The sequence below is a fragment of the Humulus lupulus genome, chromosome 3, assembly GCF_963169125.1.
Source record: "Humulus lupulus chromosome 3, drHumLupu1.1, whole genome shotgun sequence".
In the NCBI taxonomy this organism is placed as follows: Eukaryota; Viridiplantae; Streptophyta; class Magnoliopsida; order Rosales; family Cannabaceae; genus Humulus; species Humulus lupulus.
In genome coordinates, this window is record NC_084795.1 from 108,379,224 (window position 1) to 108,390,754 (window position 11,531).

The following is an 11,531-nucleotide window of genomic DNA, read 5'->3' on the forward strand; positions in this document are numbered from 1 at the left end:
CTCTACAAAAGACACACAAATAGGAAATGCTTAACTTAGTATTATGCTTAACAAGGGAAATGCTCTCTGAAATTTATTAAAAAGATGATGAATGATGAATGATGATGATGTGATGCGTCTTGCAAATGATTTCAACAAAATTCCTAAAATGTTAATGAAGCTATCTAACCAAGAATCAAGTGTTTCTCCCTAAATTGTGTACATAGCTCTTCCCAAAAAATTCTCAAATCTCCCAAAGCAAACTAGCTCTTGATCCTAAAGCCTAATAATTGTCTCCATAGGTTGCCTTAGTGATACCCTCTCCACTAATGTAGACAAACACAAAACAAAATATCAATAGGACTTTATCAAGCTTGTAATGTAAGGCTTAGGTAAAGGTGGTTAATAGAGAAGTCATTTTTTGGCTCAAATCACCCTACTAGCACATTAATCTTCCTAGGACCAAAGTAAGGGCTTACAATCACTCCTCATAGAATACCCCATACAGTTTGAATATCACTCTTGCCATTATTTATTATTAAAAACAAAAAAAATAAAGAAAGAAACACATTACCAAAACTATACTTTATTGTTTTTTTTAGATAAGATGCTACACCCTCAAACTTAATTGCAAACTTTATTTGTACAATTTTTTTTTGCACATATACTTGTTTTTTTTTTCAATTTTTTTTAATATACAAATGGCAAGAGACACAAGATAAGGCACACTCTCACCCAAAATTAAAAATCAACATTGTCCCCAATGTTGAAAACAATAAAGGAAAATAATGGAAACACTCACCAAGATGCCACTCAACAAGAATTACGCTCATATCACCCTCTGTTATTGTGCAACAATCAAAATATTATTTAGAAAGACTAAGGCGCTCAAGGGTATTGTGAAATGATGTATATATAGCTAGGTTAATATGTGGCAAAGAAATAAAATGATCAAATAAGCTCAAAGGGGTGACTATGGATAAAAGTATAGCATGGTTGGCTCAAAAGGCTCATACGGTCCAAAGATGGCCTAAATCATGTCCTCGGTTTAGTAATGTCTAGGATTTCGCCTCAAAGGAACCACTAAGAAATTCTAGAAACTTAAGCTCTCCCAAAAGTCTATCTAGACTTAAGGGTTCAAGAAAAATTTGGTTAAGCTATACACACAAAATAGGGTTCAACACTATCATCATGATTTTTTTGAACTCCATTAACACTCAAGTACTATTAGTCAATCACCCAACAAGAGGAACACTGAAGAATTTTATATATATTTATATGTATATATATATATGTTTCATCATCGAGCCCCAAAGTTAAGCACTAACTAAAGAAAAACAATTTCCTCTCAAGACATACAACACATAAACAAATACGAGACACAACAAAAATATACAAAGACTAACAATTGATTCCTTTAAAATTATAAAAATAGAACTAACACAAGGCAAAATAAATTCAAACCAACACCCCAAACTTAAAATATGGGAAAATCCTCACTATTCTCAATAGCAACATAACTTAAACAGTAAAAGGCAACAAATTTAGTACACAAGAAAAGTCACAATTTTTCCATACTAATCTCAGACAATATGAAATGATAATTATGAGAGAAAAGAAAACTCCCTTGTGGATACTACTCAAAATTTTCTTCCTTTGGATGAAACTCATCAAATTGTGCCTTCTCAATGCTGAATCATCAACCTGTAAGAGATTTAAAACAAACAAAATCATTGTGCGAAATTTCCACCAGCGAGATTTTTTTTTGAAGTGGGATTTCTGCGTCTGATGCTACAACATTTCTGGAGCAAAGTTGCCCAGTTTTCAGCATTTTTCTTTTCAGCAACCCAACTTTTTCCTATGCCTTGAACACCTCAAAACGTCCCAAAATTGAAAATTTTCACTCTAGATCACCATCCTTTTGCACCCTAATACCCACAACACAAAATTAAAACCAAAGACCAAGTGAAAGAAGAAAATCAAGAAAAATAAGGAAAACTAAAACTATTTTTTTTCTTTTTTGAAATACACCTAACAAAAAGAAATATATTCAGTAATGGAAATGTAATGAACTTAACTAAAATACTAAAAAAAAGTTTAGAAACTTGGGTTGCCTCCCAAGAAGCGCTTGATTTAAAGTCATCGACTTGACTTTATGGAGAAGCACACGTCAAATAGTGGCTTTCATCCATAGAGAGTGGCATATGCCCTCACATATGGGTCTTCATTGTTAATGCCCTCAAGCTTGGCTAGATGTGAAATTGACGGGCTCATGTTCTCAACTTGACTTGCTTTTTATGAATAAGTGTGGTGGACACCAAGACATGATGCTACTGATGGTAGAGGTGGTGGTGGCCATATAGGATCTTCATATGTGTATGCTTCCATGACTAGTGGCTCCCAAAGTTGAGAATAAAAAAATTATTGTTCTTGGAATTGTTTCATAAGAGGTGGTGGTGGGTTGACATCTATACTTTATGCACTAGTTTGCTCAAAAGATTTCTCAACATCTTGGATAGAAATAGAATTTGTCAAACTTGAATTTACTCTTGTCTCTCCCTCCGTTTCATTACTTTGGATTGAAGAGAGCTCCATTTTATGCTCAAATTATTCATTTGGCAGCTCCATCTCCTTTACACTCCCAATGGCATGACATTGCAATGATTTCCCTGTCTTGAATTTTCTATGTTGCTAGGAAAAGTCTCTAGGGGTGTAGTATGCAACTCCTTGAACAATTCCTCAACTTGATTTTCTAAATTCTTCAAAGATGTAGCTTGGCTTTGAATCCAAGTGTCATTTTTAGACATGAAATCCTTCATCAACTCCTCCAATGAATTTGATTAATCCACTTGTTAAGGTTCTTCTATGATGAAGTCCTGAAAATCCTCCAATGTCTCCCCTCCTGGTTCTTGAGTGCAATATTCAAAAGTAGGCTCCATATGGCTAAAATTATTCTCCTAAACTTGGTAAGTTATTGAAGAATTTAAAAAACACCACTCATCATATTCGGCCATGTCTCCCAACATCCAATAGGCTTCATCAATGGATATTTGGTAGAAATTGGTGGTACCATCTCCTCTTTCTACCCATTCTCTTGTGGTGGCATGCAACCCAGTAAGGAAGGCTTCAAGTAAACACTCTCTAGACAAACCATGGTAAGGGAACCTCATGAACAAAATTTTGTTTCTCTGCCATGCTTTATGTAAAGGTGTTATCCAAAAAACAGGCATGAATGACATGGAAAACATTTAGTACACGTGGCTGACATGTGGCAGAATTCGTGCTCGACTATCGACCAGGAAGACATCTATTGTCGCAACGTTCGATCTCTTCATACGACCAACCTGGTCGTACGCATGCTATACGCGGAGAAGATCTTATGCAGTTATGATAGTATCTGAAATTATCTCCCATGATTTCCTGAGTATCCGATTATTTAGGAAATAATATCTGTAACAAATTAATGTAAATCCTCCTTGAGCCTATAAATAGAGAAAGATAGCTCAAGGGAAATGGATCTTCTTTTTTGCTTTCTGATCAGTGGAGATTAGAGTGATTCTATTTGATATATTGTCTTGTTCTTCAGAGGTTTGTGAAACTCATTGAACCCTAGTTCTTTGATCACTCCTTTGAATCTTATATCAATAACAATCCAAGTGGACGTAGGTTATTACCAGATTCTGGGGCCGAACCACTATAAACTATTGTGTTCTTTATTGTTTCGTCATCATATTCTTTCCAACGTGTTTGTCCATATCAAGCATATTTGACTCCGTGTCAGTTGGCCAAAATCAGGGTCAACAAAAGGCTCCGAGTCATGTTGAATAAAGTCAATGAGGACTTGCCAATGAGACATCTCAAGTACCTTGCAAAAGGACCAAACTAACAAAAGCGTAAAATATAACAAGGAAAAAAAAATAAAGAAATGAAAAATAAGAAACCAAATTGAAAAGCAATTGATTTTAACAAACAAAATTTCACAAAATTCAATCCCCAGAAATGGCACCAAAAACTAGGTGTGAAATTAATTAGCAATATAAATGTGCAAGTGTACACAGTCGACAAAAAAGTAATAAAGTGATAAGTGAGCATCGTCTCCAAAGGGATTGTGTTAGCAATAAATTGTGTAAAATCAACACTTAACAAATTGGAATAAAGTAAATGATAATGATTTGATTAAACCTAAATACTAAACAAGAAAGTAAATAAAATAAACAAATGAATGAGAGAGCAAGACAATGATGATGAGCTAGAATAATTAATTCATCCTAATTGTAAATCTGATGCTAATGCTGCAGTAATGTTGTGGAAAACTCGAAATAATTAATCTAGAATTCCAATTTAGTTCATAGGCTTCTGTCGAAGTCACTATGGTTTCAATTCTCTAATTAAACTAACATATGTCTGTGTCAATCTAATTACAAGAATACATTCCCAAGCACCAATTCCAAAAGATTATGCAAGGTAACAATATATGTCTATATCGTTACAAAATTAAAAGCAAAAGAAATTAATCTTGCACCATTCAAGTCTTATGTCTATTAATTGTAACCCTTTTCAGCAACCATAATTAATTCAATTACTCACTAAAGGCGATCAAGCAATAGCTAGAATTAAACATGAAAAATATTTGAATGAATAAAACCCAATTAGCATTTGACATCAATAAAAAGTATCAAAATTACATAGTAAAGTTCATTAATTATCCTAGCAGTGAAAAGTTTATCTCATAATCAATATCTCAAAAACACCCATTACAAAATAAATCATAGTTTAGAAAATACAAGAAAAAGAAAATAAAATATTAAGGAGAAGAAGCTAAAAAGATGTTCCCAACATGGTCCTACTCTCTTGAATCCTTCATCTTCTTTCCTTTTCCTTTTCTTGTTCTTCATTCTATAATTTCTCTCAATGGTGGCTGCCTCCTTTTCTTTCCTCTCTGGCCTGTATGTGTCTATCTCAATTCGGGAAAGATGATGATGATAAGTTAGGTCCATCTCCTTCCCAAAATTACCCACATGGGCCTCATTTGCTTCTTTACTTTTTCTTGCAAATCCAATGGACCAAAGACAATTAAGGGTCCAATACCACTTTAATTACTGCTCAGCCCAAATCAAACAAATCCAAAAGCTGAGTTGGGAAAGTCAGCTATTTAATTTCCCATGTGGGTCTTCCAAGTAGATATCTGGAACAATGTGATGCTGCTACGATGTTGCGGCATCCCAAAATCCTGTTTGCACTTCAAGCTTTAAATCCTTCTCAAAATATCCACAACTCTACCAACCACCTATCAAGACAAAATTCAAAATTTTAAGATATATTTTCAAGCATTAATCTAATATTTAATATTATCTAATTATAATTAATATTTAAAAAAATCATAATAAAAATACTACAAAACACCATAAACCAGTCTTTTATTGATAAAAATATAAGTTCAAAATCACTAAAATAACTCTAATTCATAGAGTTATTATTTAACGCAGTGAGGGCCACTCTGGCAGCCCAAGGGCTGCGAGTGGACCCCCCTGGCGAAGTACCATCTAGGAAGCCAGTTGGTGTGCCACCTGTGCACCCAGTTGGAGTGCTACCTGTCGACCTAGCTGGTGTACCTCCAAGAAACCCCGCTGATGTGGCGTAAGATCCGCCAGCTGGCGTGCCCCCCGTGCACCTAGCTGGAGTTGGAACCCCACCTGTGCCATAGGACTGTGGCAAGGGTAAGATTGACGACAATCCTGACCCCAAGCAAAAGAAGGCTCGTCAGAACCTTGGAGACAAGCAGGCCTCGAGGCCAGCTGGTAAGGGTAAAGGTTTTGGTGCCCGAGTACACCGCCAGGCCGTCAGCGCCCGTGGAACCCAGGGCATTCCGCCCAGGTGCACCAATACGGATTATGTGAGGTCTGGAAGTGGTTTCCCCCAAGCACCTCGCCATCACCACAGGAACAATGGCCAAGGAACCAACCCACAAAAGTACTCTGTTAGCCGGGAGCGCGACATCAGCATCTCGGTAAACAATGAAAATATCGAGTCTGACGGTGAAACGAAAGTAGCATACCCTGAGGAAAGTGGTACGTTCCGAGGACAAATCGACCTACAAGATGACCTGAATGCTCATAGGGGTAACAAGGTACCAGACCTCTGGGACAGCCTCAACACCCATAAGAGGGAGAACCCGGCACAAAGTGCCAACAAAAACTGCGATGGACTCCGTGCATAGTTGGAGAGTTTGAAGAGGATAATGCTCAAAATGGCTCGATGACATGGCCGCGACTCTGACTCGGAGGGCGAGGATGGAGAGCCATGTGCTCCTCACATAGTGGAAGCCCCATTACCACAAGGATTTAAGATGATTGTCATCGCATCTTATGATGGCAGCACAGATCCCACCGACCAACTTTCGAATTTCAATAGGTTGATGTCGGTGCATCGTGTCTCCAATGACGCGAAGTGTCATTTGTTCCAGATAACCTTGACCGGACTGGCAGATGAATGGTTCAAGAAACACAATCCAGGATCCATTCATTCATGGCACCAACTATCGTCTTCATTCCAAAGTCAATTCTCTTCATTCCAAAGTCAATTCGTAGCTACTTGGAAGGTAAGCTTCTGTTAGGAAACTTATACAAGATCTTTATTTATTTTCATGTAGATCTAATATTAAAAAAATTAATATGAGATAACCTAGAACATGTTTCTAAAATTTAATTCAAAGAGAAATAATGATAAGAGTACTTACATTATACACAACAGAATGAATGAGTCATTCCTTTAGTTTCTCTAACCCTAGTATCCTTTCTGTCGTAGAGTGTTACCAAGAAACTGAACCGATCTTCAATTTTCTTCACAACCTTCCAAAGTATCATTGGAATCACCTAGAATAGAGTGGGCAATTCTCAACACATGAGATAGATTCAGATAGAAGAAGAGAAAAGAACTAAGAGGCTTAGAAAAGGACTTGTGTTTAGAGAAAAACTATCAGAAAACCAGTGTCTGTCGTCTTGTGACTTCTCTGTTCAACTCTCTCTTAACACTCCTTTTATAGACTCAATTATGTCATTTATTTAATTAAAAAACCAATAAAATAATGGCCAATTAACAACCCTAGGTTGAAATTATCATGGGCTTTAGGCTCGTGAAATTTCCCATTTGATTATAAGCCCATTGGACTTAAAATCAAGGCATGTATTATTTTCTATTGATTTAATTAATTAAATAATTATTTAAATCCTTTATCAAATTAATTATTTATATTTTGAACCTTGATTTAGACTTATTTATTAATTTAGATACCAATTTATCTTAATTAATAAATCTGCCCTAATTTCTCTTTTCTTCTCAAAATTATATAATTCTGTGAAACTATCCAAAATTGACTTGGTCAACTTTGATAATTCTAATTGATAATTAAATCAATTAATTGAGACTATCTAGATGATTTTATCCAAGGTACAGTGGGGACCATGTGCCTATGAAATCAAGCTCCAATAAGTTATCATAAATCTAACAAATAAATTTACTAACTTATTAATTCCTTGTGACTCCACTAAAGACTCAGAATTGCACTCTTGAATTCATAGAACACTCTATAACAAATATAGATATGCTATTACTTATCCATTGTTACAACCATAATTGTCACTCAATCCTCTATAGACGGTCTACAATGAGATGGGACAAAAATACTGTTTTACCCCTCATTGTATTTTATCCTTAAAACACTTAGTTCCTTGTAAATGATATTTCAGTAAACTAATTTTAATTACTGAAATGAGATCTCTATCATTTGACACCTTGAACCAAACTAAAAGGAAATCATCGTTTCACTTCTTCATCAGAAGCTATAGATGTTCATATCTATGATTAACACTCCCACTCAATTATACTACCGAGTTCCCAAGATGTAAGTATGAGCTAGTCCGTAGGGTAAGCTGGTAACGAATAATTCAAAGAACTCAAATAATACAATCAGTTAGAATACTAACCACTCAGAATTGAGATTGAATTGACCTATGGTCAACTATATGATATGACTAGAATAGATAATAGCGGTATGTTTACTTATCCTATCAACTGTCAATATCGATCCTGTCCTATGTAACAAATACATCCGATCTTATCTACTTTGCTAATGTTCTGGAAATTACATAACACTATAATGTGTAAGTAGATCATATCGTAGATTGGCAAGTTAGTGTAAATCTTGTGCACTGACTAATCTTAGGACCAAATTATTTTGAACATATAATCATATTTATATTCCACTGTGATTACGTCACTATAAATATGATTAGCTATATGCTCGGGATTTAATAAAAGTTTATAATAAACAAATAATCATGAAAATAAAACATGTGAGCAAAGTGATTGACCAAGTCAAAAAATGATTTCTATTCTTTTATTGATAATAAATGAGATTACAAATAAATTGAATTTTAACTAGGGCATAAAACCCCAACACATATATGGTTGGATTTCACGACAATTGTTGAGTACAAACCACTCCGCTTCTTTTCCATGCAGGTAGTCAAGGGATGTGATTTTCTTTTTGCTACTTGGACGACATTGTGATTAAAAAACTGACAACTTTCTTTTAGGAATAACAATATCCACATTTCTTTCTGGATGATTAAATTTAGTCTCTACACCCTGAAGATATTGCGAACAAAAAGTTAAAAGCTTCATCAACAACATAACCCTCCACTATAGAACCTTCAGGGCGCGCCTTATTCCTAACATACTTTTTTAACTTCTTCATATATCGTTCAAACGGTTACATCCACCTCATGTAAACTGGTCCTATGAGGATAGTTTCTTGCGGTAAATGAAGAATTAAATGAATCATTTTGTCAAAAAAGGTTGGAGGAAAAATTAACTCCGACTTGCACAAAATTTGTATCACTCGATCTTCTGCATTCTCCATGTCCTTAACAACCAATGTACGGGCACACATTTGCTTATATAAATTGCAAAGCTCAATGATTGTCTTCGAAATAGACTTATCCAAGTAGCCTTGAACTTCAATATGCAACAGACGTTGCATAAGAATGTGACAATCAAGGGATTTCAACCCAACAATTTTTCCATCATTGTTAGTTACTTTCTTAGAGAAATTTGAATCGAACCCATCAGGAAGTCTAACTCCTTTTATGAACTGACAAAAAGATTGTCTATCATCCGGTGTGAAAGAGTACATAGGATGTGATTTGATCAAATTCGTATCGTCTTCCTTGAGGAGCAACTCTTCTCGGATACCCCAATTTTTCAAGTCTACTCATGCGCTGGTGGTGTCTTTAGATTTCTCATTCATAAGAGAAGTACCGAGTAAAATTTTGCAAACATTTTTCTCTACATGCATCACATCTAAATTGTTCTTCAGTTCAAGTTCAGACCAGTAATCGAGTTCAAGGAAAATACTCTTTTTACTCCAATTAGGCTCTTTTGGATGTCGCTTTCTTGTCACACCTCCAAAACAGAAATGTTTACCCGTTAAACGATTTGGAACATGCGCTAATTGTTCGAGTATGTCTTGACTACTGAATTTTCTTGGAGGAGGTCCTTTTTCATAATTCCCATCAAACAAGCGACTTTTCCTCCACTTATGCATAGAAGATAAGAATCTTCTACGAACAACATAAGTCTTCTTCCCAATTGCCCAACATGAAGGAGTGTCTTCGTTGCATGAAGGACATGCCATATATCCTTGGCCACTCCAACCAGACAAACTACTATGGGCTGGAAAATCATTGATATTCCATAATAGTGTGGCACACATTCTGAATACACTGTTTGTTGCAACATCTCTGGTTTGAACTCCTTCATCCCACAACTCCTTCAATTCATCTACCGCAGGCCTAAAAATGACACCCATGTTCTTCCCAGGTGATTTCAGACTGGGAATTAATAAGGTCAGCATGAATGATGACTTTTTCATGTCCAACCAAGGAGGCATATTGTACGTGCAGAATATTATCGACCACATGCTATAAGATAGACTCATGTTACCAAATGGATTAAAACCATCAACAACCAAACCTAATCAAACGTGGGTTCTTTGGGAAAGTTTGGATATCTGGAATCAAATTATTTCCAAGCACCCCCATCAACAGGATGGTGCATCAAACTAGCTTCTTTCGATTGTCCTGTACTATGCTAGGTCATGTTATATTATTTTACAATATAATATAATTTAATATTATATTATATCATAATATAGTGTTTTAGATTAAATAATTGTGACAAAGAGTGTCACATATTGCAACATATAATAGAGAGTTACAATATTTAGATATGTGAGAAATATCCAAATATGTAACTTATTTGGTGTTACAAATTCAACTACAAATTTGTAACTTCCAAATATTATCCTTTATTGTATAAATTTGGTGTTACACAATATTGAGATGAATATCATAAAGCCATATGTGAAATAGCTGTTAGAGATATGATTTAAACCCCAATAATGTGTTTTGGAGGTTACAAAATCAATTGGGAGGGTTTGGATCCGTTTGGAAAAACAACACAAAATTTTGTGATGAAAATGGTCAGTGGCCGCGGCCACTGAATGTTGGTGGCCGCAGCCTGTGGGACAAAGAGTAGTGGCCGCCGCCACTGATGTCCCTGACCATTTTTTCAGTGTTTTCAATCTTTGTTGATCGGCTCAAAAAACCCAAAGAACTCCCAAATCTCATTTTTAATTCCATAAAACTCCAATTAATCATTGGTAACAGCCATGGGGGTTGGTGGAATTTGAAATTCAAAGGGTGTCTCTAAACTCTATAAATAGGAGCCTATTGCTCACTTGAAAGACACAATTTTTCTATCCATTAGAGCACTTGGCTAGAAACACCTTGAGGCTTGATAATTCCAGAAAGCATTTCCTAAAGTCTGTGAGAGATCCCTTAGTGCTTGAGTTAGGGGGAAATAAGATTTTGGACAAAGGTTTCAAACCTTGTTCAAGTTGGTGATCCCCAACACTCTTCACTTTGGTTGTGCGAGTGAGAGTTTCTTATTATTTTGTTCTTGTTCTTATTTTCTTCTATTGTTTTTCTTCTTATCATTCTTGTTATATTTACTTGTATCTTTGCTTAGAGTTGTAATATCATCTACATCTTTCCTTTTACTACCTCAAGTTTATTTGTATCTTTTTGTCAAAAGTTGTATTTTCTATTTCAATCATCTTCTTCTTTCTCTATATTTATTTGTATTTTCAGTTATAGAGTTGTAACACACTTTTTAATCAATCATTATTTATTTGTAATATATTGCATAGAGCTGTATTTTCTTACCATTTCCATTGAGGCAAATACATATTTTCCTAACATTCAAAAGCTTACCCTTGTTTGTTTCAATGGAAGGTGAAATCATCAAGATAATGAATCAAGACCTAGTGAGGTTGGATAGGTTTGATGGGTCCAATTTCACTAGGTGGAAAGACAAGGTGAGATTCCTTTTGACCACTCTCAAAATCGCCTACATTCTAGAATCCACACTAGAACCTTTCCCAACGCCATCCGACAAGGACACTCCCAAGGAGGTGGAGAAAAGAAGGAAGT